The sequence below is a fragment of the Canis lupus genome, chromosome X (genome assembly GCF_011100685.1).
Source record: "Canis lupus familiaris isolate Mischka breed German Shepherd chromosome X, alternate assembly UU_Cfam_GSD_1.0, whole genome shotgun sequence".
Classification (NCBI taxonomy): domain Eukaryota; kingdom Metazoa; phylum Chordata; class Mammalia; order Carnivora; family Canidae; genus Canis; species Canis lupus.
Window position 1 is genome coordinate 9,624,704 of NC_049260.1, and position 27,627 is coordinate 9,652,330.

The window sequence follows — 27,627 nt, forward strand, 5'->3', positions numbered from 1 at the left end:
GAATGTGACTAAAGTGATGGTACGGGACTTCCAAGGCTGCGAGCTCGAAGTGTGGCCTCTCCTTGCTGTTTCTTTGATGGCTCATTCTCAGGGAAGCCAGCTGCCATGTTGTGAGAACACTCAAAGAGCCCTACGGGGAGGCCCACGCTGCAAGGGACAGGGGCCTCTGCAAGGGACAGGGGCCTCCTGCCCACAGCCATGTGAGCACACCATCTTGGAAGCAGATCCATAGGCCTTCGTCAGCCTTCAGATGACCGCAGCCTTGCTGATGTCCTAACTACAAAATCTCAAGACACCCTGAGTCAGAATCCCCCAGGTAAGCTGCTCCCAAATTCCCATCCCACAGAAACTGTGAGGTGGTAAGTGCCGATTGCTTTGAGCCACTGTTTTGGAGTAATTTGTTGGCAGCAAAGGATAAACAACACAGCTTACCACAGAACTTTGCTGCTGGAAACTCTCCTGAAGGATTTGATATCCACACCATGTGGTGTCTACCATAAGTAGAGTCTGAACTACACGGTGGGTTCATCGTGGTGAGGAAAACAAACCCGGAATCTGCTTTTGGGCCTCTTATCTTTGAATTCCACAAACACGATGTGAAAGAAAAGGAGCCAAAGGTTTGTGATGTTGAGGAAGTTACTTAATATCACTTGTCCTTGATTTATGAAACAGAGAATAATATTTACTTTGCATTGCTGTGAGGTTGAGAAATGACATTAAAGTACCTAGCATGAGTTGTCACTCGTAAGTGCTTGTTATTATTATTAGAGAGGTGGATTTTCACCACCAGCTTTTTTTTTTTTTTCCAGACTTCAAGTTAGAGCCCCTGCATGATGCCAAAAATGTCTCATCATTGCATGAGGGTGGAAAGCAGCATTGTCACTGCTAGTTTTGGAAAGTTAGTAACTTGACTAGGAAAAGCTCTCCACTGTCTTTCTCAAAACTGTTGGTTTTATTTATTTTTTTTTTTTAATTTTTTTTTTTTTAATTATGATAGTCACAGAGAGAGAGAGAGAGAGAGGTAGAGACTCAGGCAGAGGGAGAAGCAGGCTCCATGCACCGGGAGCCCGACGTGGGATTCGATCCCGGGTCTCCAGGATCGCGCCCTGGGCCAAAGGCAGGCGCCAAACCGCTGCGCCACCTAGGGATCCCCTCAAAACTGTTGGTTTTAAAACCTCTCAGGGAAATGATGGTGCCATGGTTTAGATTTGACTCAGTGCCTCTCATGAGCTGGATGTGAATGGATCTTCTCATTACTAATCATTTAGAATAATAAATAAGCAAAGTTTTCACTCTGGTGTGCCAACATACGAAGTGCCATCAGTCATTTTGTTGGAAGAAGGGGGCACGCCTGGGTGGCCCAGCGGTTTAGCGCCTGCCTTGGGCCCAGAGCGTGATCCTGGAGTCTTGGGATTGAGTCCCACGTCGGGCTCCCTGCATGGAGCCTGCTTCTCCCTCTGCCTGTGTCTCTGCCTCTCTCTCTGTGTCTCTCATGAATAAATAAATAAAATCTTAAAAAAAAAAAAAAGAAAAAAGGAAGGAAGGGGAATATTTCTTATGCTGGCCCATGCGTGTGATATTTTATTCCAAAGCAATCCTTTCATCATTTAGGTAAGTACATATCCACCATCCCATTATTTAATCCAAAATTGCAGGGGTTCCTCCTTGCCTTAATTATATTGTAGCTTCAACTCCCTGTCATCAGTTATATCGATTTCTTAAGCTGTTGAGACAAGGGGATCTGACACGTACCCACTTTACGCTCCTCTGCTCTAATATTCTGGGACTATTTTTCAAGAGAAAAAGCTCAGAACCTAAAGTTTAGGTAGACGATCAGCAATTTTAAGAGCCCGAATGTAGATAATTGATGTACAAGGTGAAAGAACTAGATGGCGATGAACAAGACAGTGGCTCTGACCAGAGAGCAGGATCCTTGGCTGCCATTTCCTTATATGCGTAATCGCGGCTCCTGGATTGCTCTGTTGTTATGGCAACCACCACTGTATATCACACTGAAATCTGGTATTGAAATGTACTAGAAGCACAAAGCATACATTTTTCATATTTTTCCCAAGTTCTTTTTTCATGGTTTCATGTAGCACTCCAACACGAAACATTTATTGGAGCTTTAAAAATCATAAATCCATACTCTTCCACTCTTGAGATTTGGAACTAGCTTCTATGACTGTAATGGCAATTCCCCCATCAAACGGATCGAATACATTCAAACAATTAGACACTGTCTCAAAGGAAGGGGTGGGGGGGAGGGATTGCCCTTGGTGATCTTCGGTGAAGCTAATCTACATCCCTGTTCGCTGATAGAAGCAGAATTAGTCTGCGGATTCCAAGCTGCAGAGAGAGACAATGTGGGGAGATTTCAAATGAGGAGTTTTTGCTTCTATTCCATCAGCAACAGATCAATGTTGCAGTTCGTGCTGCTCTTTTTAATTCATATGGTAAAGCCGGAGCCTTCCTGAATGAAGACTGGTTGCTCCTCTCTTAGAGCCGCCACTAGCTCCTTCTTATTGCTGCCTCCATGAGACACGCCCTTATCATCAGAATTGCTGGCATTCAAATAATGCGGAGAAGGCTGTAGATTAGAGTTAAATACAGAGCACTAAAACTGTTTTAAAAAAGAAAACTTTCACCAAAAAAAAAAGAAGAAAAGAAAACTTTCAATAACCTAATTCAGGAACTACCAAGGATGCCTCCTAGAAAGAATTTTGCATTAAGCATTCCTATCAAGAGAAAGACCCACATCCATTTATCCGACACATTTAATTCACATTATTCCTCCTTCTCTAGGGAAAAGATTATATAACCGAAAATATTATAACACATGAAAGTAGGACACAGGAAAACCCTGTTGTCGAGTACGTTGCTGACCTGATCTGAGTTTTTTGCAAACATTTCTTAGATGCAAACTTAACAGCTGTTTTCAATAATAATACTATTATAATACTCATTGCCAAGACTAGAGCATATTGCTAAGAATTTGTAAAGAGATCAAAGATCTGGAGTTTTATTTTATTTTAAATTCTTACCCTCTTTTTTTTTTAAGATTTTATTCATTTATTCATGAGAGACATAGAGAGAGAGGCAGAGACACAGGCAGAGGGAGAAGCAGGCTCCATGCAGGGAGCCCGATGGGGGACTCGATCCCGGGTCTCCAGGATCAGGCCCTGGGCCAAAGGCAGGCGCTAAACCACTGAGCCACCCAGGCTTCCCAGATCTGGAGTTTTAAATCTACTTTTCCAATATGAGAGATAACTTGCTGGTTGCAACATCCTTGCCTTGTGATTTTTATTTTTATTTTTATTTTTATTTTTATTTTTATTTTTGATGGAAAAGCCATTGCCATCCACTGGACAATCGCGTTTTAGAAGACAGCTGGAGAGGAAGGAAAGATTTTTCTTCTAATAGCCGAACAGCCCTAAGCTCAAATTTGTAAACTTTGGAAATGGAAATAAAAGTAAAGGCTGAATGAATCAAAATGCCCTTGAGCCAGAAAGCGAGATAGGACGGAGGACAGAATGTCAGCTGATGTATTTTGCTTCCATTCCAGTACCATGGGCAGACTCCAGCTGCTCAGGGGCCTCTTAAAGGAAATGCCCCAACCAGAGGCCTTAGAGGAGGGGACGAGGCCATGCAGTTCCCAGTCAGGCCACCGTCGAGGAAACTGCTGACCTGGTGAGCTTCTGGAATGGATAAGCGGTGTGGTCAGGGCAAATGGCCCGTCGGCCTATACAGCTAGCATCTGACGTTCCTCATGAGGGGTCAGGCTCCTGATTAGGCAAGCTCTGCATTCCTCCTCGGTCTATTAAACCAAGGACTGTGCCTTTGGTACCAGGGCACCCAACCGTGATGCCAAGTCACAGCCCATCAAGGCATACGCCGGACAGTGTATACTAGAACACTTTCATCATAGCCAGAAGGTCTGTTCTTTTTTTTTTTTTTTTTTTAATTTTTTTTTTTATTTATGATAGTCACAGAGAGAGAGAGAGGCAGAGACACAGGCAGAGGGAGAAGCAGGCTCCATGCACCGGGAGCCCGACGTGGGATTCGATCCCGGGTCTCCAGGATCGCGCCCTGGGCCAAAGGCAGGCGCCAAACCGCTGCGCCACCCAGGGATCCCCAGAAGGTCTGTTCTAAACGCACAACAGGTGCTAAAAATCAATCAAGGTGATTGGGATGGCTTTAGAAATACGTCTTGAGATAACAGACAAGCTTCAAATGCTTCAAAGTACACGACACCGTAGAAATGAAACCTAATACGTTTTGGCGGCTAAGGGAAAATACACAGGGAAGTCAAGTAGAACTTATGGAATGTTTTTCAAAATTGGAAAACTGTACTCAACGAAGATGTGTGGCCCTTCCCCATGCCAGATACTGTGCTAGGTATGCGTCCCAAACCAAAGACGTATACATCCTAGCCTCATGGTGTGTTCTAGAGAAGGCCAAACAACGACATAGGAATGAGCAGTATGGGTGACTTCTCTGGACCCCTTCTCGGGAACAGAGCATCGACACCCCAGCTGTTGGGAGTGTTGCCCAACTAACTGCTTTCAGCTGCCGCCGTCCCAGCAGGGGAGCACACTGCATCTGCTGTGTTTTTGCACAGAAAATCTATCCAAATATAAAATGAGGGATTGGGGTGCCCGGGTGGCTCAGTAGGTTGACCGTCTGACTTTGGCTCAGGTCATGATCCCGGGGTCCTGGGATCGAGTCCTGCATTGGGCTCCCTGCCCAGCGAGGAGTCTGCTTCTCCCTCTGCCTCTCCCTCTGCAAATGCTTCTCTCTCTCTCTCTCTCTCAAATAAATAATTTTTTTTTAAATGAAGGATTTCTTCCCTTCTCTGTGACCTCTCAGTATTTTCAAGAGACACAAGCCATTGGGCAGCCAAAAGCACAAAGGAAAAATTCTAGGGAAGCAGTGATTAATGTTTAAGACAGCGAGGTCATAGTAAGGCAGGTTTTTCTTATTTGACATAGCATGGTTCTGTGAAATTTGGGGCTTGGGGTTGCAAAGGAAATGATGTTTACAGACCAAGTGAGTTCAGAAGGAAAATCCAGTGTTGGCTAGAAAAAGATTAGAGGCTCAGCCAGGGTAGCTAAAACAAGGCATCCTTATCCTTGTGATGGAGAAAGGTCTTTTTTTAATTTTTTTAAAGATTTTTATTTATATATTCATGAGAGACACAGAGAGAGAGGCAGAGACACCGGCAGAGGGAGAAGCAGGCTCCCTGCAGGGGATGCGGGACTCCATCCCGGGACCCCTGGATCACACCCTGGGCCCAAGGCAGATGCTCAACCGCTGAGCCACCCAGGGGCCCTGAACCCTGGTCTTTGCAGGAGGAATTTCTCCATTCTCTGAGGGCAGTGCTGAGCCCAACACCAGAATTTTCTCTTCGAAGCAACTGCCCATCTTGTCTTTTGGTGCTTTACTGTACTGGTGCTTATCCCAGAAGCTTGAGATGGAATGCAAAGCTTTCTGGTTTGAGCCAGTTCTGCAGGTCCTTGAGCCCAGGAATGCACTCTCTGCTCCTTCCTGCGCCTCCATCTGCCTGTGAAGAACAAAGCCCGCAGGCAACTCAACGAAGCCTTCCCGCTGGAGGGAGAGAGCATCCAGTTCCCAGCGGGCCCCAGTGTGGCCCTTGGCCCAGCAGCACCGGCGGCCCCGGGGCCTGTGGCAACCGCGCGACTTCAGGCCGGGCCCTGGGCTTGCGGAATCGAGGCCGCGGCGTAACAGGAGCCCCGGGAGGTGCGTGCGCCCCATCAGGCCTGAGAAGCAGTGCTCTGGTTCAGTGGTCCTCGAAGTCGGACGTTGGGCAGACTCCGAAAAGCAAAGGGTGGGGATCCCTGGGTGGCTCAGTGGTTTGGCGCCTGCCTTTGGCCCAGGGCGAGATCCTAGAGTCCCAGGATCGAGTCCCGCGTGGGACTCTGGCATGGAGCCTGCTTCTCCCTCCTCTGGTGTCTCTGCCTCTCTCTCTCTATGTCTATCATGAATAAATAAATAAATAAATCTTAAAAAAAAAAAAAAGTAAAGGGTGACCTGTTGCACCGCAGATTGCAGGGAGCACCACCGGCCTTTCTGATCAAGTAGGTCTGAGACGGGACCTACTTGTGTTTCCAGCACATTCCCAGGTGCTGCTGACCAGCTCTGCTGTAGCTCCCTTCCCTCCCTGGTTGGGGAACCAGATTTCCTGTATGCCCCACACTCTCTGACCTCTCCAAGCCCTCTCCAAGCCCTCTCCAAGCCCGAGTTTGTTTGTTTGTTTGTTTCTTTCTTTCTTTCTTTCCTCTTTCTTTTCTTTCTTTCTTTCTTTCTTTCTTTCTTCTTCTTCTTTTTTTTTTAAATTTTTATTTATTTATGATAGTCACAGAGAGAGAGAGAGGCAGAGACATAGGCAGAGGGAGAAGCAGGCTCCATGCACCGGGAGCCCGACGTGAGACTCGATCCCGGGTCTCCAGGATCGCACCCTGGGCCAAAGGCAGGCGCCAAACCGCTGCGCCACCCAGGGATCCCTCTTTTCTTCTTTTTTAAGAGTTTATTTATTTATTCATGAGAGACACGATCCCAGGACCCTGGGATCATGACCTGAGCCGAAGGCAGACGCTCAACAGCTGAGCCCCCCAGGCGCCCCCCGAGTTTCTTTTCATATTACACGGAGTGATGCTAACTTCACGGTGACAGCTTGAAGACATTTTTAAACGCCAAGCACCTCATTCCCAGGCCTGGCCACGGAATATGCTCCTCAACCTGGGGTCCCCAGACCAGCAGCAGCAGCAGCATCCCCTGGGAGTTCGGGAGACCTGCAGGCTCCGGCCCCACCCCAGACCTGAGCCATCGGAATCTGCAGTGTCCTCAGGCCCTCAGGGCAGAATTATGAGGGTGAAAGTCTGAGAGAAGTTCTACAAGTATGTGGGTCCTCACTTCACAGTTCCAGCAGACGGTACTGAAGCTCAGAGACTGGGGTTTCTAGCCCCAGATCTGGAATCGGAAGCTGGAACCCCTAAACCTCCCCCGGTGTTTCCACTCTCTCAAATGCCACATGCACCCCAAGGACTTGATTCCCCATCTCAGGCCGGAGCGCTCACCGTGACCCCTGCCCACGGGTTTGCAGCCTACTGGGGGGGCACCCAGTGCCCAGAACGTGCATTCACAGCCTACTTGCCTCCTAAGCCGGGGCGCACCCAGAAGTAGGTACAGCCCGACAGGAGAGAAGGGCTTTCTATACCTGAGGGTTTGCTTATTTGACTTTGTAATTGTTTGCTTTGGGTCTCCACACTGAGGTGCTGCTCGAATCCTGGTGGGAAGGGATAGAAGCAAAAGCCACCCCCGGGTGTAAGGAGCCCCACAGGGAGAGAAAGGAGACTCTGGGCTGCCAAGGAGAATGACTGGCTCGCAGGGAGAAACCGGGTTCTGCTAGAACACATGGTGCAGCTGAGTTCCCACCACAGAAGGCAGCCCCCTCAATGTTCTGGTGTGGGATTCTTTGCGAACCAAGTACTGTTTGGGAATCATTACCATTTGGAGCTCTTTTATTGTACGAACCAAACGAATCCTTCCTGAACATTCTGATGAACACAACAATACAGAAGTGACTTTAGCAGAGTTGGAAAGGCGGCGTGGCTTTTTTGCATACTTATGAATAGCGACATCTGAAAAATAATCTGGCAGGAAATAGAAAATAACCAAATTGATTCGATAATGAATAAAATTCTGGAAACTGTCACTCCTCCACAAGTTTGTGGCTAATTTTGTCATCAAACTTTCTCTTCGACAGCTCTTATGCTGTGACTGAAAGAGTTCGCTTTCATTATATTAGACATCACGGAGCAGGACTACTTTGTTCTTTCCTTGAAGCTGAAGAAGCCTGGGTGCACATAAACAAGCCATGGCCCCAAACGCTGTGGCTGCAAGATTTACACTGTCCATTAGAGTGGAGATCAATGCAGTGCGATACTCACTTTATAGCTGGAAGAAGTTCAGAGATGGGAAGTAATTTATCTAAAGTCATAGCCAGTCCAGGTTGGGGATATGCTTAAAATTTAGATCCCTAGTCTGAAGCCTCTTCATCTAAAGCATAGACGTAAAAATGATGAGTTCCAAGTAAGAGCTAGATTTTAAACTTTGAGTCTTGATTTCTTTTTTTTTTTTTTTTTGAGATTTTATTTATTTATTTGATGGAGAGAGAGCACAAGCAGGGGGGAAGGGCAGAGGGAGAGTGAGAAGCAGACTCCCCAATGAGCAGGGAGTCCGATCCCAGGACCCTTGGATCGTGACCTGAGCTGAAGGCAGATGCTTAACCAATGGAGCCACCCAGGCGCCCCTGAGTCTTGATTTCTTTACCTAGCTATATTTTCTCCTCCCTGGCCCTTCAGCACTGACATCTCCTGAATATAGCACCAGGGTTATGTCCACGAAAACAGAAGCAACATTGGGGAAAATGGATTTCAGCTAGGCCCTAATCAAAAGCCCACTTGTGAGAATTTGGCCTCCAGTTCAAGACTGGGGAGAGCCTCTTTGGATGAATCCACACCTCAACTCATTTAATGAATGAGGGATCTCAGAAATTCGCCTCCTCCCTCTCCAATCCCCAAACACACCTCAAGATTCAGGTGATGGGAAAAGCAAACAGTGACTGCCTCTAAGCTGGAGAGGATAGTGATTTTTGGCTAAGAAGGAAGGAGCAAGGGGGAATTTTCTGGGGTGAAAGTAATGACCATTTTCACCGGAGTTTGCATTAGGTGGCGTGGCATGGATTTGTCAAAACTCACGGAACGGTACACTGAAGATCTGTGTGTTTTGTTGTATGTGAATTTTACCTATAGCAAAACATTGGGTCATGAGACAAACTCCCAGGGTAAATATTTGGGATGGTGACAGGGTTAAGAGCTAAATGTGTTAAATTTGCATTTTCATCAGCTCCGTCATCATCTTCACCAACCACAACGTAGGAAAGTCTTTAGACCATGTCCGTAGAGACGGGTGGGTGGAAGTAAGAAGAAACATGTATCTGAACTAGAAGATGCCTGTTCCGGGACAATTGCCTTTCTGCTGGCACCGCCAGGAAACCAGACCTTTGCCCTGAACTGAGCAGGCTTCCTTTTGCAGTCAGTCCTCATGTAAAAATAATCCCTAGGGTTGTGGGGGTTGGGGGTGTGGAGAGTGAGGAAGCTATAGACTAGCGGGAACTCTGTGGTGAATCCCTTGGAGGAGACCCCACGCAGGCTGGTGGCAGTTGGGCGTCTCCAGGTCTCTGATGTCTTTCCCTAAGTAAATGTAGAAAAGGGACAAGAACTGGCAGGGAGGAGAGGCCCTGCTCCAGGATATAATCCATGGCATTATGGGTTTGGGAAAAATGATAAAAGTATGTGGGTAAAGAATAAATGTTATTGAAATTGTATTGTTTCAGGGTCTTTACCCTCCTGTTCCCACTTTGAATCTCACTCTATATCCTCAGTTTACCAATGTGGCGTGCTTCTTCTATTATCATGCAAATTTCAAGCATAGAAAATACAGAGAATAATATAACAAAGAGTAGTACATCCGTGATCCAGTTTTAGTACACCTGGCTGGCTCAGTCCGTGGAACATGTGATTCTTGATCTTGGGGTGGTGAGTTGGAGCCCCACGTTGGGCATGGAGCCTACTTAAAAAAAAAAAAGGATATTTCCTTTTTCTCTTTTTAAGATTTCATTTTTAAGTAATCGCTACACCAGATGTGGGCCTTGAACCCACCACCCCACAGATCAAGGGTCACATACTCCACTGACTGAGCCAACCAGGTGCCCCAGATGACTTCTTTTTCAAGATTGCAGGCGTGTTTTATTTTTTGATCAGTGATTATTAATAACTAAATAGTTCAACTGAATCAGAGTTGTCCTTCTATTAACATTTACCCTCTTGACTTTTTCCTCACTTTTATGTTATATGCACTCGGAAGTAGGCACTTGGACATGGAAATTGGTAATTGGATATTACTCCTGTTTTCCTAAACAGGTGCGTATATCTGAATGAGTGACTGCTCTTAGCTTTTTTGATCTATAATTTATAGAGATTTTTTTTTTACTTAATAGAGTTTTTGTTAAAATAATGGAGACATACCTGCTTTTATATCTCTACAGACTCTACAGTCTGGTTGCTTTATAATTGTATTCTTTTCAGCTTTATGGAGATACAACTGACGTATAGTGCTGTCTAACGTCAAGGTGTACAACGTGATGAGTTAATACACGTATATATTGTGAGATGATTACCACAATAACATTAATTAACACCTCCATCACCTCACATAATTACTTTTTGTTGTTGTGATGAGAACACTTAAGTTCTACTCTCTTAGCAACTTCCAAGTATATAGTGCCATATTGTTAACTGTAGTCACCATGCCATACATTAGATTCCCAGAAGTTATTCATCTTATAAATGTGAATTTGTACCCCTTGACCAACATCTCTCTATTTTCTGCACTCCCTAGCCCCTGGCAACCACCAATCGACTCTGTTTCCGAGTTTGGCTTTTTTAGATTCTGCATGTAAGTGAGGTCATACAGTATTTGTTTTTCTCTGACATATTTCACTTAACATAATGACCTTGAGGTCCATCCATGTTGTCACAAGTGGCAGGATTTCCTCCTTTCTCATGGCTGAATAATATTCCATTGTGTGTATATATGTGTATTATATATCCATATAGATATTATATATAATGGATATAATGGATATATAATGGATAAAGAAGATGTTTCCATATGGATATTATATATATATAATTACCACAATAATATAATATATTATATATTATATTATTATAATAACATATAATGTATATTTATACAATACATATAAATATATAATATATAATTACCACAATAATATTTTTTAAAGATTTTATTTATTTATTCATAGACACAGAGAGAAAGAGGCAGAGACACAGGCAGAGGGAGAAGCAGGCTCCATGCAGGAAGCCTGATGTGGGATTCGATCCTGGATCCCCGGGATCACACCCTAGGCTGCAGGCGGCACCAAACCGCTGTGCCACCGAGGCTGCCTTTACCACAATAATATTAATTAACACCTCCATAACCTCACATAATTACTTTTTGTTGTTGTGATGAGAACACTTAAGATCTATTATTATTATATATATATAGTATATATATATATAATATCCATATGGAAACATCTTCTTTATCCATTCATCTATCCAGGGACATCTAAGTTGTTTCTGTATCTTGGCTATTGTGAATAATACTGCAATGAATATAGAAGTTCAGATATCTCTTTGAGATCCTGATTTCATTTCCTTTGAATATGTACCCAGAAGTGGAATTGGTGGATCATATGGTAGTTCTATCTTTAATTTTGTGAGAAACCACCTGTTTTCCACAGTGGCTGCACCAAGTGTTGCTCCCACCAACAGTACACAAGGGTTCCCTTTTCTCCATTTCCTTTCCAACACGTGTCATCTCTTGTCTTTTTGATACTAACTATTCTAACAGGTTAGAAGTGATATCTCCTTGTGGTATTGATTTGTATTTCCCTGACAATGAGTGATGTTGAGCATCTTTTCATGTATCTGTTGGCCATCTGGATGTCTTCTTTGAAATATGTCTATTAGGTCCTCTCTTCATTTTTTTAAGTTGGATTCCTTGGTTTTTGCTATTGAGTGGTATGAGTTCCTTACATATTTTGAATAATAGCCACATGTTACAGCACTATCCGCAATTTCAAAATTTTAAAATGGAAATCTTATTTGTAATGTAAGTCAGTAGTTCTCCAACATTTTGGTCTTGGGAGCCATTTAATCTTAAGAATCACTGAAGACTCCAGAGAGCTTGTCTTTGTATGGATTTTAGCAATTGGTGTCACCAAGTTAGAGATAAAGGCAGAGAAAAATTTCTGAATACTTATGTATTAATTTATTTAAAAATCACAGTAACAAACCCAATATATGTTAACATAACACATTTTCATGGAAATAGCTATTTTCTTAAATAAAAAGTTCATTGGGAAAATGGCATTGTTACACACTTTTGCAATCTCTTTAATGTCTGCCTTAATAGAAGCAGCTGAAGTCTCATTTTTGCTTCTATAGTCAATAGATTCTGGAACATTGTTTTGTCTGGAAAATATAGAGAAAATCCAGCCTCCCACAGATATGTCTTTGGAAATAGGAGAAGTATATTAACAGCTTTTTCAGGTAGTTGTGGACGTTCTCCTTTGGTACTACACCAAATTGTGAAAAGTGGTAGTTTCTGAGGAAAATATGCATTATGAGATTTGAAACCATAATAATGATGTTTTTGTACTCTGTTACATTAAAATTCACTGGTTTACCTTACATTTTGAATGAATATTTTACCCATGCATGATTTTGTAACATCATGCATTGATCATGAGGGAAATATTATTTCATTGAGTTATGCAGCTCTTCCCTATACAGTATAGAATGAAAGCACACTCTTTAGTACCACTGATCTCCTCAGAGGAGTCTTTAAGTGATGTGAAGCTGTCAAGCCCATGGGGGCATATTCAAGTTTCCTAAAATTGTAACTGTCACTTGAAAACGCAAGCTCAAACTCAAATGTTATTATTGGCAGCAAATACTGTCAATTGTTTTCCTTAAACTGACAAGCCCGTTTTGTTCATTTTTGAGAAAATGTCTGTCTAATCCTCAACTCTGTAAAGTCCCTGGTTGTCAGTTAGCCTTTCAAGTTAAAATGGTGTCACATGAAAACAGCAGCTAGTTTATCTGGCAACTCAAATATTAGCACTTCAGTCACTGGAGTGCTTTTCCTTGAGACAGTATATGAACATTGGTAGGCGGCAGAAAGGATTTAGACGTACTTCTCACTTGGTCACACAGAATTTAAGAAGATGTGTACCCAAGGGTTGAAAGGTAGTAAAAGTAATAATTTTACTGGCATTTGTATTTTCTGCGAGTGCATGGTGGTGAAAAGCACAATCCCCACTAGTACAGTGTGGTGCCAATGCCTCGATTCACATTCAGGTGCCAGTGGCTGTACTGCTCCCTGCCTTTGGTTGTTTTTTTTTGTTTTGTTTTGTTTTGTTTTTAAGATTTTATTTATTTGACACAGAGAGAGAGAGAGAGCGAGAGCACAAGCAGTTGGAACAGCAGGCAGAGGAGAGAGAGAGAAGCAGACTCCCCACTGAGCAGGGATCCCAATGTGGGGCTCTATCCCAGGACCCCTGGATCATGACCCGAGCTGAAGGCAGATGCTTAACCGACTAAGCCCCCGAGGAGCCCCTGCCCACTGCTTTATAGCACTAGTGCAAATCAAATATCAACAAGGTGAGAAAGGCAAATAACATCTTGGAGGCATTATGAGAATAGTTTTGACTTCACAGAACCCTTGGAAGGGTCTTGGGGACCCCCAGGTATCTGGGGACCACACTTTGAGATCCACTTATAAAGGCTCTCAATATTTTTTAATCTCCTTCAGGGAATTTTTTTTCTTTTAGGTAAATTTGATATCAGAATTTTACATATTTAGCATTACAGATGAATTTAGCATTCTTTTATTCAGGAATTACATGTGTATATACATTGTAATGTGCTGGCAATACAATGGTGAGCAAAAAAGTCTTTGCCCTTATGGAATTTCTGTTCTGGGTGAGATAAGCTGTAATCCCATCATCAGGTAATTGTAAATGTACAGTTGTCTTAAGTGCCACGAGAACCACAGTTGGGCCCGTTGGCTTAAAATGCAGGTGGGAGGTTAAAACACAATGTTCCTAAGGACATAATATTTGCCTTAAAACCTCAAGGGTCAATAGGTATGAGCAGGTGGAGGAGGTGGTGATGAGTGGTGAGAGAGTGTTCCAGGCAGCAGGACTAGCATATGCAAAGGTCCTGAGGCAGGAGGGAACTTGGCATGTTGCAGAAATGGGAAGCAGTTCTGAAAAGGAGGGAGGCTGATGGGAGATAATGCCAGAATGGAAAGTATAGATGAGAATATTTCATAGTCTCCACTAACATGTTGGCTTTTATGTAGAGAACAAAGAGATGCCATTGACGTGTTTCTAGAAAGGGTGGCTTAATCAAATTGGCATATGAAAAGATCACCTGTGCAGCAATGTTGAGAATCAATGGATGATGTCGGGGGTCAGGCAGATGAATGCAGGGAGCCATTTTTCAGATGGGGAAGCTCAGAAATGTTGATGTTTGCCAAGAATTACACCACTCCCAGTCTTAAAAGTAGGATTTCCAGATGGTCTCTTATTTTTTCAGCTTCATTGAGGTATAATATAATCGACAAATAACATTGTAATATATTTAGCTTTGCTATTTTTTCTTCAAGCAACTGAATGATAATTCTGATACAGAGGGTTCCAGGTTTGGTGAGAGGGGTCATGGACCCCTCTCAGATTGTACTGACAACTATTAACCTTCTCCCTAGCAAGGTTCACATTTGTACATGCACAAAATTGATACCACATTTCTAGAGATTTTCAGGTCTTTTGAAACCCATCCAGAGATTGCCCAAGACCATTTGAAACCCAAGGTTAACAAGGCTTATTCTAGGGACTTTCAAAGCCATCACTGGTGTTAAGTTGTCACCGGTGGATTTTAAAAATAATCATTGAAAACACCAACCACTTTAGTTTTCCAGATTAAAAATGGGCTACTCTTCATAGAATTACCATGTAACCCAGCAATTCCACCCCTGGGTATGGGTTCCAAAGAACTGAAAGCAGGTGTCTAAACAAAAACTTCTACACGCATGTTCATAGCAGCACTATTCACAATAGCCAAAAGATGGAAACATCCCAAACGTCCATCAGTGGATGAATGGATAAACAAATTGTGGTCCAGTCATACAATGAAAGTATTTGGCAGTAAAAGGAAATGAGGTCCTGCTGCGTGCTACGACATGGATGAACCTTGAAAAGGTTATATTAAGTGAGAGAAGCCAGATACAAAAGGCCACGGGTCATATGATTCCATTGATGTGACTTGTGCAGAATAAATACATCCGTAGACAGCAAGTAGATGGTGGTTGTCTGGGACTGAGGAGGGAGCAAAGGGAATGGCTGCTTCACGGGTACAGGGTTCCTGTGGTGATGAAAATGCTCTGGAATTAGATAGAGGTGATGCTTGCATAACATTGTAAATGTACCAAAGGCCACAAAGTAGACAGTAATAGATGGACTTTTTAAAGACTTTAAACCCGAAGCACCATTCTTTGTATTTTTTTTATTTTTTATTTTTTTCCCATTCTTTGTATTTTGTCTTTTTGGCCTCTTCCCTGAGCTGCTCTGGGTCAGCTATTTCTTCCTCGTTGACTATGACAGTGGTTCTCAAAGGTGGGGGTGGGGGAGGGGGTGGGTTGTTGTGACTCACAGGGGACATTCAGTGATGTCTGGAGACAGTTTGGTTGCCACAGCCTAATGCTATCTAGCAGACAGAGGCCAGGGATGCTGCTAAATATCCTACAATGCGCCGGACAGCCCTCACAGCAAAGAATTCTCTGACCCCAAATGTCAACAGGGCTAAGGCTGAGAAACTCAGGATTATAGTATAGATACCATCTAATTGAAAATGCCAATAACTACTTATTGTGGGCGATCTTATGGAGACAGCTCCCATTCTCTTGGTCTCTGTGGCTTGTGATGCCAGATGCTGAGACAGCACCGAGGAGAGAGTTCTGGAACTCTATAGGGAAATCACAGACCTCAGCCTTGTGACTTACTGATTCCACAAAGGCTATATCCCATAAGGTCCTGGAGCGTGCAGCCATCTCGGAACAATAAATGCAAGTTAACCCTTCCATATCCAGCCCCATGGATTCTGCGTGCTGGCTGCCCGGCCAAGATGAGCAGATTAAGGAATCAGAATGTTTTTTACAGCATAAGAACAGCATGATCTATAATGGGAGGAAATGAGCATATTTATTATCATTTTTCCTTATCATTTCAATTATCCTCACTAATAATTGCATCGTCAGTGATTTCATTCTGAACCAAGGCTTATTTATTTATTTTTATTAATCTACTTATAGAAGGTTGGTCTTTTTATCTTACAAGGGAAACACTGGCTATATGGATCAGTTTCATTTTCTTGAATATTATTTGAATATTGGTAAAAAACAAATGCTTTTAAAACAGGCATGATCTTGGATGAAAATCAGATCCTCCATCTTAAAAACCTCATCACTGTCTTTCTGGAAGGGAGCAAACCCATGCTGCATAAAATGGCAAAAGATTCTTAAATATTCTCCTTATTATTCTGCAGAGAGACAACATGTTCAAAACACCCTTAACTACACTTACATTGCTTTAGAAAATACCTTAGGGAAAACCTTCAGTAATTATTTACTTGCTGGATGATTTACTCTCTGAAAAATATGCTTGGTTTCTCCCTAGCTGCAGAAAAATGTTACAACTAGGAGATACCATGTTGAACACATTGTTCGAGGATTCAGAGGTCACACGGGGGAGGGGGCTCATTATAGTTCCTCTATAATGGGTTTGCCAGATGCATCTGTACTTGACCCGGCAGTGGTAAACTTTCCAACAGGGGCCATCCAGAATAAATGGAAAAGTCATGTTCGAGGACAGGGGGCACTTGCTTATGTGAATTCACTCTTACTGAAAATGCCAGGAAATCAAATGCATATTTTTCTTCATCTAGGGCTCTGGCCAACCCTTTCTTTTCTTTGTTTTTTTTTTTTTTTAAGATTTTATTTATTTATTTATTTATTTATTTATTCATGAGAGACACAGAGAGATAGAGAGAGAGGCAGAGACACAGGCAGAGGGAGAAGCAGGCTCCATGCAGGGAGCCCGACGTGGGACTCGATCCCAGGACTCCAGGATCACACCCTGGGCCCAAGGCAGACGCTAAACCCCTGAGCCACCCAGGGATCCCCAGGCCAACCCTTTCTAATAGCAGTGCACACTTCCGTGGGGCCACTGAGGCCAGGACTTCATATGTTTGAAACTGGAAGACTATTGCTGCGATAGGAAGTGATGTATTTGAAAGAAATTAACAAATACACACAAGGGCGGGCATGAGTCTCTCAGCACGGAAATGGATTCTGTCCTCAAATGGTTGTATGGAAACATCTGTTTCAAACCATTCTGAACTAGGAAGAATGTGGGGACCATGGGGATCCCTGGGTGGCTCAGTGGTTTAGCGTGATCCTGGAGTCCCTGGATGGAGTCCCACGTCGGGCTCCCTGCATGGAGCCTGCTTCTCCCTCTGCCTGTGTCTCTGCCTCTCTCTCTCTCTATGTGTCTCTCATGAATAAACAAATAAAATCTTAAAAAAAAAAAAAAAAAGGAATGTGGGGGACCAACCATATGATTCGCCTGGAAAACCATTACCTCACAGTCTTGACCTAAGGGATAGTGTCTGGACAGGGGAGGAAACAGAAGCGGCCTTGGAATCACATCCTTTTAAAAACAAAACAAAACCCATGTCCTTATGCTTTTTTTGGAGAGTTTTTTCACAGCATAAAAATCCCCCAAATATCCTCTTTGTGTTTATTTTTTTAACCCCTTACAGTTTCCCCATGGTTAGTATCTTTCAAGACTGTGGCATATTTATAAAAATGAAGAAACTGAAATTGGTGCATTATAATTTAACCAAGCCCCAGACATTATTTGAATTTCACCAGTGTTTCCGTAACGTCCTCTTTCTGTTCCAGGATCCCATCCAGGACACTACATTGCATTTAGTCATTATTTCTCCTACTCTTCTTTCTTGGCTTTTGATGACCCCCTCTTTTCTTTTGCCTAAGCCCACAAGCTTCAAAATAGGCTCTTGAGAAGCCCTTCTAGACACACCAGGGCCAACTTTTCAATGGTGTCTACGGTAAGGGAGAAAAAACTTTTCCCCTACTTTTTCAGTTTTTCGCTTGGGTCCCTGGAAATTAAACGGACACAAGACAGATTAACAAGAGAAAAACTGAGTTTATTAACATGAGCAGAGTGCATATATGTGGAAGAAATTCAGTGCTACCTCAAAGTACTGGTTAGAACTTGAGTTGTTACGGCATCTTAATAAGAGCAATAGATTTGCAGAGAAGTGACAAGACAAAAAGAAAAACAGGCTTAGGCTTTTAGGAGTGACAAGCCATGGCAAAGTAAATACATGGGGGGAAACTAATGGAAGATAATGGCTATTTATCTTCTCATCTCAGGGCTGATAAGAGTCTAGGGTTGTTCCTAGTGGTTAGGAGTCTAAGATTTGTCCCCCTTCTTCCTGGTACCAGACAGAGAGATACCTCTGCAAATGGAATTTTATGTTCTGCTTTGAGGCCAATGGAGGGAAGGCAGGGAGCTTTTTTTGGGGGGTATCTGCTGTTTCCCAATTTTCTTCAGCTCAAAATAATCTCACGCCAAAGTTGTATGTTTGGAGGTGGCATATTGGGATACCCTGCACTATAATTCAAGAAACAAATAAACAAAAAGCAAACAATAACAACAAACAATTTTAAAAACCAATCAAAAACACTTGGGAGGGACACCTGGGTGGCTCAGCGGTTGAGCGTCTGCCTTTGGCTCAGGGTGTGATCCTGGGATCCGGGATGGAGTCCCACATCGGGCTCCCTGCGAGGAGCCTGCTGCTCCCCCTCCCTATGTCTCTGCCTCTCTCTGTGTCTCGCATGAATAAATAAATAAATCCTTAAAAAAAGAAAAACTTTGGAAAATTAAAAAATTCAGCCAAGAGGCTCTCCTGGTTGCTGTTTAACCTGCACAAAATCAGTTATCATCCATTTAATGAATTTGTTTTCTATGTTTTTAGTGCCTATTCTGGCATAAGTCAATGTGTAGCTGGCTCTGTCTCATGGGTCAGAAGAAGAGGTCATCAGGCAATAGGAAAGACTAGACTAAAAAAAAAAAAAAAAAAAAAAAGGAAGGACTAGACTAGGCAAGCAAGATATTAGAAAATAGACTTCTGCATTGGGAAAGACCAGAAGTTTGGACCAGACCACGCCTAGTTATATGAGGGGAAGTTGAGAGAGCTGGACCATAGAACATTTGGGAGACCACAGACAGATAGCTTCAGAAATTGGAGTAAATAGCAGGAGCATGGGGGCAAAGGGTGGGAAAGGTGGGCAGATGGACTAGCAGTGAGTGCCAGAGAAGGGTTAGGTACATGCAGTAGCCAGTCTGCGAGGAGCAGGAGGTTGGCCAGAAAGATCAGAAAGGACATAAGCCTGGGCTCCCAGTGCCTATGAATCAGAGGCAGGATCCCGGCTTGAGATCCAGAGCTTGGGTTCTGAGTTGTATCTCTGGCAGGGCTCGGGCAGGCAGACACTACCCAGGAGCAAGACACCTGGGATACCAAGGTAAAGAGGTGCACACAGGAACCCCAGCATTCTAATTAGGGTAAGGTCACAGCAAGGTCAGAACCCAGGTTAACTTGACGTTGGAGTAACTTCCCTACCAAACAAAAGATGCTCAATTCTCCCTGAAGTTTCAACCTTGGCATCAGTGAGGTTTGGGACTGGATAACCCTTTGGTGTGGGGGCTGTCCTGTGACTTTGTAGAAAGTTTAACATCATCCCTAGCCTTGACACACTAGATGCCCGTAGCACCCCCATCCCCTGCCAAGTTGTGATGATCAAAAATGTCTCCAAATGTTGCCACACGCCTCCTGGGGACAAAATCACTCCTGTTGAGAACCACCGCTCTACAGTGAGGCTGACTCAGTAAGAGGCATTAAATGGCCTCCGTTTTAGTAGAAAAATGTCTGGGGGGAAGAAAACCAGGCCAATTATTACAACTCAGAATGGGAATGAAGGGAGTGATACACCTAGTAAGGCAGTGTGGCTATGCGATGGCTCCGTCATAAAGAGCCACGGCATAGGCAGGGGTTAGACAATTTGATTCTTCAGTGGAGGGAGTCTGGGACCATAAATTTTCTTGCTCCATATAAAGAACACATATGGTAGAAGGGGGTATGCATTCACTGATTTAATAGGTCAAAGGAAATTGAGTTGTGCTTAAAACAATGTTTGACACATAAAGTCAGAAGAAATGAAACTTGTCTTTGTTTTTTCATACCGTGAAATCCTTCCTAGCCTTAAAATGCCTTTGCCCAATGTGGGACATATTTTACCGAAATAATGCCCTTTTGCACTCAAGTTTTTTTCAGTTGAGTTTTTTTAAAAAAGATTTTATTTATTTATTCATGAGAGACACACGGAGAGAGAGGCAGAGACACAGGCAGAGGGAGAAGCAGGGTCCACGAAGGGAGCCTGATTCAGGACTCGATCCCAGGGCCCTGGGATCACGACCTGAGCCAAAGGCAGACGCTCAACCACTGAGCCACCCAAGTGCCCCTTCAGTTGAGTCTTATAAAGGCACTATGCAAACTTTTTTATCCCAGAAAATAGTGGTCATTGAAGCATTTTGGTGGACTTGTTACCATTTATATACAGTTCTAGCCTAGAAATGTCTGATTTTTCTGTGTGGTATTGATGTTTGGGAATAAACTGGCTAAGGACAATGATTTCCATATACGTTTCTGCTTAAATTCACGAGAACTTCTTAATTTCATGCCATGTTGCACCGTTACACTGTGCTTGGCAGCTCCCAAAATGGCCACCACGATCCCCACTTCCTGGTAGTCACACTTTGTGTAGTCCCCTCCCCTTGCGTGAGGCCTGGACCTGGTGACTTGCTGTTGGCAAATAGAATATGGTGCAGGTGATAGGATATGGCTTCCAAGATTAAGTTCTAAAGCTTGTCACTCCAGCTTTGCTTTTTCTCTGGCTCTTCTTGCTCTCTCTGATGGAGCCAGGTGCCATGTTGCAAGCTGGCCTATGGAGACACCTACAAGACAAAGGACAAAGAGAGACCTCTGATCCAAACCCAGCAAGGAACTGAGGCCTTCAGTCCCACAGTATGTACGGAACTGAATCCTGCCCACAAGCACTTGAGCCTTGAGATGACTGTAGCTCCCGGCCAGCACCTTAACTGCAGCCTTCGTGAGAGACCCAGCTAAGCCGCTCCTCAATTCTTGACCTGCAGAAAGTATAAGATCGTTACTTGTATTTTTTTAAGTTGTTACATTTTAGGGTGATTTGTTACACAGCAATAGATGACTAACTCGTACAACTGAGGTCATCCTGCACTTCTCTCGGTGGCCTATTATTGTATCATCTAATGTGGCAACACACAGCTATGAGGACAAAACAATGAAACTTGAACTCCAGCTCCTGATGGGTAGAGAGAAGGCCCTGAGGTAGGAGGACAGCAACTCATTGTGGCACACAGAGTTTAAGGCCACTGAGAGATAAGAGAATCTACGGGTGGCGTGGAAACAGGAAGTTCACCCTTTGTGGCCACAAGACAAAAAGACCCCAGTGTATCTAACCTGCCCAACAAGGGGAGGCAGGAGGAACAGAAAACGAGGGTGACGCTGTGAATAGTAGGTGAGGCCCGCGTTGCACAGTGGGGGTCGGGGGGCACCCGGAGAAGCAGATCCAGGCTCTGAGGAGCACCAAGGAGTCATGGAATAAAATGGTGATATTGCTTTCAGGGCAAACGTGAAGCATGCTTAAAAACGTATTTCTAAAATGTGATGCGTCAGAAGAAGTGAAACATCCCTTTCAATCACAACCCCCACAAAGGAGAAGCCTCAGCCTCCCAGCCCTCTAAGTGACTAAGCTGTACTGGATTTTCTGGACAATTCCGTGGGCCCAACGGATAAGAAAGAGCCTTAGCTGATGGAAGGAGAGAGTCGGGAATGTGAGAGCCGATTCTTTGTACCTGGGCTTAAAACTTAAAAGCAATAGTACTATTTATTGATCACGGCACAAAGCAGTTTACTGGTTCTTGAAACTTCGTGTTTTGCAGCTGAGGAAACTAAGCCCTCAGGACGAGGTGTGTCACTGGTGGAGCCAGCAAAACCCAGGTCATTTGATTCCTAAGTGTGACCTTGACCCATGGGTGATGTTCAGCAGCTGTAACAATCATAGAGCACAAGGTCAGAGCAATCAGAACAGGATGGATGGGCCCTGCCAGCTGGATGGCGGGAGGCTAAGCACAGTGACTGGGGAAGGAGGGGACCCCAGGGTTGTCCAGGCCGCTGTTCATTGAGTGTATGTTTATAAACTCACTGGTCCCGAAGTTCTGTGCTTTGGCCCTTAAGCATCTGGCCAGATGTGCTGGTGTGTGAGGGCTGGGAGCTACCTCATCCCCAGCCAGTCGTGGTCCCAGGCCTCCTTCCTGGAGGGTCCCGTCCCCACTCGTCACATAAAACACGGGCATTTATTTCCAGCACAGACCAACCAAAAGTGAAGGAGAAACCAGATTGTCTGTTCCCTCGAGCATTTGCAGACAGACAACTTTTAAATAGAAGCACACACATGGGATGCTGAAAGCTGCACTAGAACAGTGAGTTCTGGTGGGAGATCCCTCCAGAAAGAGAAACTCAAGCTAGAGCTACCGTCTTATCTCTTGAAAGGGGGTGGGGGTGGGATTTGGCTGTTTAGGGAAAAGTGGGTCTCTTCTGCGTCTCCTGTAAAATCACAAGACGGTGGCGTAAATCTAAAATAGAGAGGTGCCCTCCTCCAGCCTATTTGCGCTCCAAGGGAGAATCAATGCTCTCACTTCTCTGTGCTTCCATTTTATCATCCTAGAAGTGAGAGGACGAGTCCCTATCTGACGGGGCGAGCCCTTGGTGATGGGGAATGACTATTTTTGTCGTGCTCCTATGGGGACACAGCTAACGAACAGGCACGGGTGTTGCTGGAGTGAAAACTTGCAGAACTGGGTACAGTAGCAAGGGTGGGTGTGAAGCCCCATCAGCTGTGGCATTCCAGCCCAGGTGGACCCAGGAGAGGGTTAGGGAAGCCCGGACCCTCTGTGTGTGAAGGTTCCTATAGAATTGTAATACGACAGAGCAACAACCTTCCTGGGGGTCACTGGGCTGATATACGCAAAGACAACTACGGCCTTAGACAAAGGAAGATGTAACTATTCTAAGTCTCCTATGTTTTCTTTTTCTTTTTTTTTTTTTTTTTTTAAGATTTTCTTTATTTATTCATGAGAGACACAGAGAGAGAGAGGCAGAGACACAGGCAGAGGGAGAAGCAGGCTCCATGCAGGGAGCCCGACGTGGGACTCGATCCCGGGTCTCCAGGATCAGGCCCTGGGCCGAAGGTGGCGCTAAACCGCTGAGCCACCCGGGCTGCCCAAGTCTCCTATGTTTTCATGCGTGTCATATTCCTACAGATCCTTGACGTTGCTTGGCCAAATCTGTCTCCCCAACTCCTCCCTCCCAAGTTCTAAGACCCTGACGCCCAATCGCCTTCTCACTGCCTCTCCCAGACTGTCTAGTGGGATCTCAAAACTAGCATGTTCAAAGCAGGACTCTTGGCCCACCCCGTCCCTGGCTCCCCGTGTGTTCTAGCAGTTTCTCATCCCGTAGCTTGCTTCCCAGTGTGTGGCACCGAGGTCCAGCAAACTGAGAGCCATTTGGGGTGATCTTTTTCACACACACCCTTTCCAGTCCATCGACTGGCCCTACGGCTTCTCTCAGAACGTTTCTCCAGTCCATCGTCTCTCTGTCAAAAAATGAAATTCAGCGGAGTAAATTTTAAAGGTGTTGCTGATTTTAATCAACAATATTCATGACTCATTGAATAAGCAGCACCCCTTCAAGCAAATAGGATGGAGCTCCTGAGAACTGTATGCTATGAAGGACTTTTGTAGGTGGAAGGGGACGGGACAAGGAAGTTACCAGGGAAGAAGGAATCGTTTACAGGCAGCTGCCTGCCTTTGGGAACGGCAGGGGTCCCTCAGGCCAATTACTTCACTAGTGCTGACAAGCTCATTCCAGACTGACTGGTTTAAGACTCCACTCCTGCGACAGGCTGAAACTGTAAGTAAGTGAAGTGATAAATCTCAGTTTGGTGATGTGCGCTTAGCACAAGTGACTCCATTTGGGTCTTCTATCTCCCTTTTAACATCTCTCATTCTAGGCAATCACCCTCCCTCGCCTGGACTAGTGCCTCGACTTATCTGGTCCAGAATCTCTTCTTATCCCCTTTCCTCCCACTCCCCCTAGAGCAGCAGTCAGATCTATCACTCACCTCCTCCCTTGCCAGCTGGACACTCAAAGCCCTGCCGAGGTTCCCTGTTGGAATTATTAACTAGAAGCTGGGAAGTCCACAACAGAGATTCCAAACTGGGGGCGGTTTTGCACCCCCACCCGGGGGCAAGGTTTGGAGGCAGTTTTGGTTGTCATCATTAGGGGGCATTACCGGCATCTAGGGGGTGGAGACCAGGGATGCTGCTGGACATTCGCTGACAGCCCACTGATGCCAAAGAATGTCCAGTCCCAAATGTCATTTGCGTAGCCTAGTGTTGAGTGGTAGCCTAGTGTTGAAGATGAGAGTGAGGGACAGTGCCCCAACTCGAGCTGGAAGGTTTTATGTTGACAGCGCTCCGCATTCATGAACATGTTGGTTCTCCAGCTTCCTTCAGCTGCTCCGAGTGGGACCAGCTACTAGCCGGACAGATGTGGCCAAAGACAGGGAACTGAGAGCCTAGTGTGCTTCCGCCAGGTAAGCAAGCGTAACTGGGATGCTTAGAGTTTATATGGCATCGAACAAATGAAACTCCTAGTAAAGCATGAAACACCTGAAAACCAGGGGTACCTGGGTGACTCAGCGGTCCAGAGTCTGTCTTTGGTTCAGGTCATGATCCCGGGGTCCCGGGATCGAGTCCCCCATGCGGGGGTCCCTGCACGGAGCCTGCTTCTCCCTCTGCCTATGTCTCTGCCTCTCTCTCTCTGTGTGTGTGTCTCTCATGAATAAATAAGTAATATCTTAAAAAAAAAAAAATCTGAAAACCAGAGCCGCATGCGCAGCAGGGCTGCGTCTCCCAAGATGCCAGTCCTGGAGCCACTGGGCTATACAGGCTGCCCAGAGAATTTGCAGAGAACAAAGGCCTCTGATGTTCCCCCAAGCTGTTAGCTTTAAGCGAAACAAGGGTAAGAAAGTTCCCTTTGGCGTCTCTTGACAATTAAAGGATGATGTAGGGAAAGTGTTTTGATCTCTCGCAAAAACCATGAAATTTTTTCTCTTCTGTTGAAACATCTTTTCCAATGACATTTCAACAGATTAACAAGGGCAACTTCAAAACGTGTGTTTCTTCCACCTTCAAAAAAGAAGCGAAAACAACTGTTCTTTTCCACTTTATTAAGCTAAACAGACGTGATAGAAGGCTGGCCCTTCCCGCGACTGAGTAATCCCACGGAGTAGGACTACAGCCACCAAAGAACTCATAGTTGCTAATGATCTCCCTCTACTAGCTTTCCTGTTAGCCATTTTTAACTCTGGGTTTCCCCTGCCGGGCAGGAAGCAGGCCATGGCGTGGTTTACCAGAGAAGCCCCTCGAATCCTCTTTCACTTGATAGGCAAAACCCGAGCCTATCTTTGTGCGACAGCTCTCAGGAGCCCCACAGTGATAAACAGGCAAAGTAACATTGAGGCGGTCTGGGGGGTGGGGTGGGGAGGTGGGGATGCAGAACATTCCATGAGACACGCAAAACGGATGCTTTTAGGAATCACATATGTAGGGCTTTGGGATGTTGAAGGAGTTCCCAATTCCGGCTGCATGTTAGAATCGCCTGGAAAGTTTTCTAAAAGCCCCAGTGCCTGGGCTGGGCCCCACCCTCAGAGTTTCAGATTCAGTTGGGCCTGGGGAAGGCCCAGGGCATTGGGATAGCTCTGAAGTTTCCCAAGGGACTCTAATGGGCATTGAGGGTTCAGAAGTCCTGTCCTAGACCAGGATTTCTCCACCACAGGGCTGGGGTACTTTGGGCCAGCTCATTCTGAGCTGTGGGGGAGGGTGTCCTGTGCGCTGCAGGCCCCTAACATCCCCTCCCCCCATCATGACCATCATGATGACCAAGATGTCTCCAGGTATTGCCAAATGTCAAATGTACCCTGAGGGACAAACTCGCTGCCCCACCCCCCCACCCCCCATGGGGTACCACCGTCTTGGCCACTGTGTGCAGAGACGTTGGAGGGGGTGGGTGGGATGGAAGTTCAGCTCTCTGAAATAAAAATCTAAGGAATGGGGATCCCTGGGTGGCGCAGCGGTTTGGCGCCTGCCTTTGGCCCAGGGCGCGATCCTGGAGACCCGGGATCGAGTCCCAGGTCGGGCTCCCTGCATGGAGCCTGCTTCTCCCTCTGCCTGTGTCTCTGCCTCTCTCTCTCTCTCTCTCTCTCTCTCTGTGACTATCATGAATTAAAAAAATAAAAAAAATTTGAAGGTGGAGTGTCTGCCTTGCTCACCTTTCTAAAAAAAAAAAAAAAAATCTAAGGAATGAAAGAACTGCTCACTGTCCCATCCTCAGCCTAGAGGTGGGATCAGTGGTGCATTCCAGAACTCTACCCTGAAACACCTTTCCTCTCCATTACAGACACCCAGACGAAATTGGCCCTGTAATAATTTAGGGTCTATATGTCGTATACACAAATCCACAGTCAAAATTGTTTATATCACATTAAAGACCCAGCTCTGCAAGAAAGAGAAGACAAGCCGTTCCCTCTCCAATCGGGTCCTTTGTTCCCATGGGCAGCCATCTCCCCTCCCTTCCCTGCTGCTCCTGGGGTAACTTTCCAGCCCTAGGGACTCTAACTCTGCTGTCACTAGCCACCAGCCACGTGTGGCTTGTTAGAGTTCAGCTTAAATCAATGTAAATGACATCCGAATTAAAATTCAGTTTCTCAGTCACACAAGCCACATTTCAGTTGCTCCATAGGCAGGCACGGCCAGTGGCTACAATATTTCAGTGCAGAAATAGAACATTTTCGTCATTGCAGGGGGTCCTACGGGACAGTACCGCGTAGCCGTAGTGCTTCTGGTGACATTCTCATGCTTATGTGTCTCTGCCAACCAGATTAGCTTGGCATTTAGGATCGTTCACCAAAGGACCCCAGCCCTCTCTTCCAGAACCCTCTCTGCCCCTCAGTCTCCTGGGTACAGCTCACCACTTGATAGGAGAGCCCACCGAGCTCCTCCGCCTCCAGAGCTGTCCCTATGCTGTTTCCTTTGCTATGAACGCTATTTCTCTAATTTTTTTTCACCTGGAAAACTCATGCATGATCTTCAGATTCAGTCCAAGGTCACGTGCATACGTGTCCCCTATGCCTCAGACAGAGCTCCTGAAGGTCAAGGAGGGACTCCAGTCCTCTTCACATCACTGAAGGTTGCACTGTGTAGGCAGCCACATCTCAAGCGAAATAATCAACTAGCTAATGAATGAAGGCGGCATGATAGACACATTTAACACCACAGAAGTCCAACAACCCACACTTCTATGAATCTGATGGCGCCTCTTTGGGATAAGAATATCTGCCTTTTATCTTCTGAGCAGACTGAGCAGATCTGGTAACTCCGGGCTCTTTGCTGGGGTAAAACATAAATTCACTTAAATCTTATTTCTGATGGGCTGATAGTCACCAAGAATAAGAAAGAAAACAAGGGGAAATTTCATGTTCTCCTATGAGGATTTCATCTCTTCTGTCAGTGAAACGGAAATATCTCAAGAGAAAGAACAGTTAAGGGGCGCCCGGGTGGCTCAGTCAGTTAAGCATCTGCCTTCGGCTCAGGTCATGATCCCAGGG

At 45.0% G+C, this 27,627-nt stretch overlaps 1 long non-coding RNA gene across 3 annotated transcripts in view; it reads left to right on the forward strand.

Moving 5' to 3' along the window:
• Positions 1 to 27,627, forward strand: part of LOC106558479 — a 56,378-nt gene continuing 28,751 nt past the window's right edge. For all 3 annotated transcript variants that reach the window (XR_005386123.1, XR_005386121.1, XR_005386122.1), the window contains exon 1: positions 1 to 316. This is a non-coding gene — a long non-coding RNA (uncharacterized LOC106558479). The remainder of the gene's footprint in view (positions 317 to 27,627) is intronic.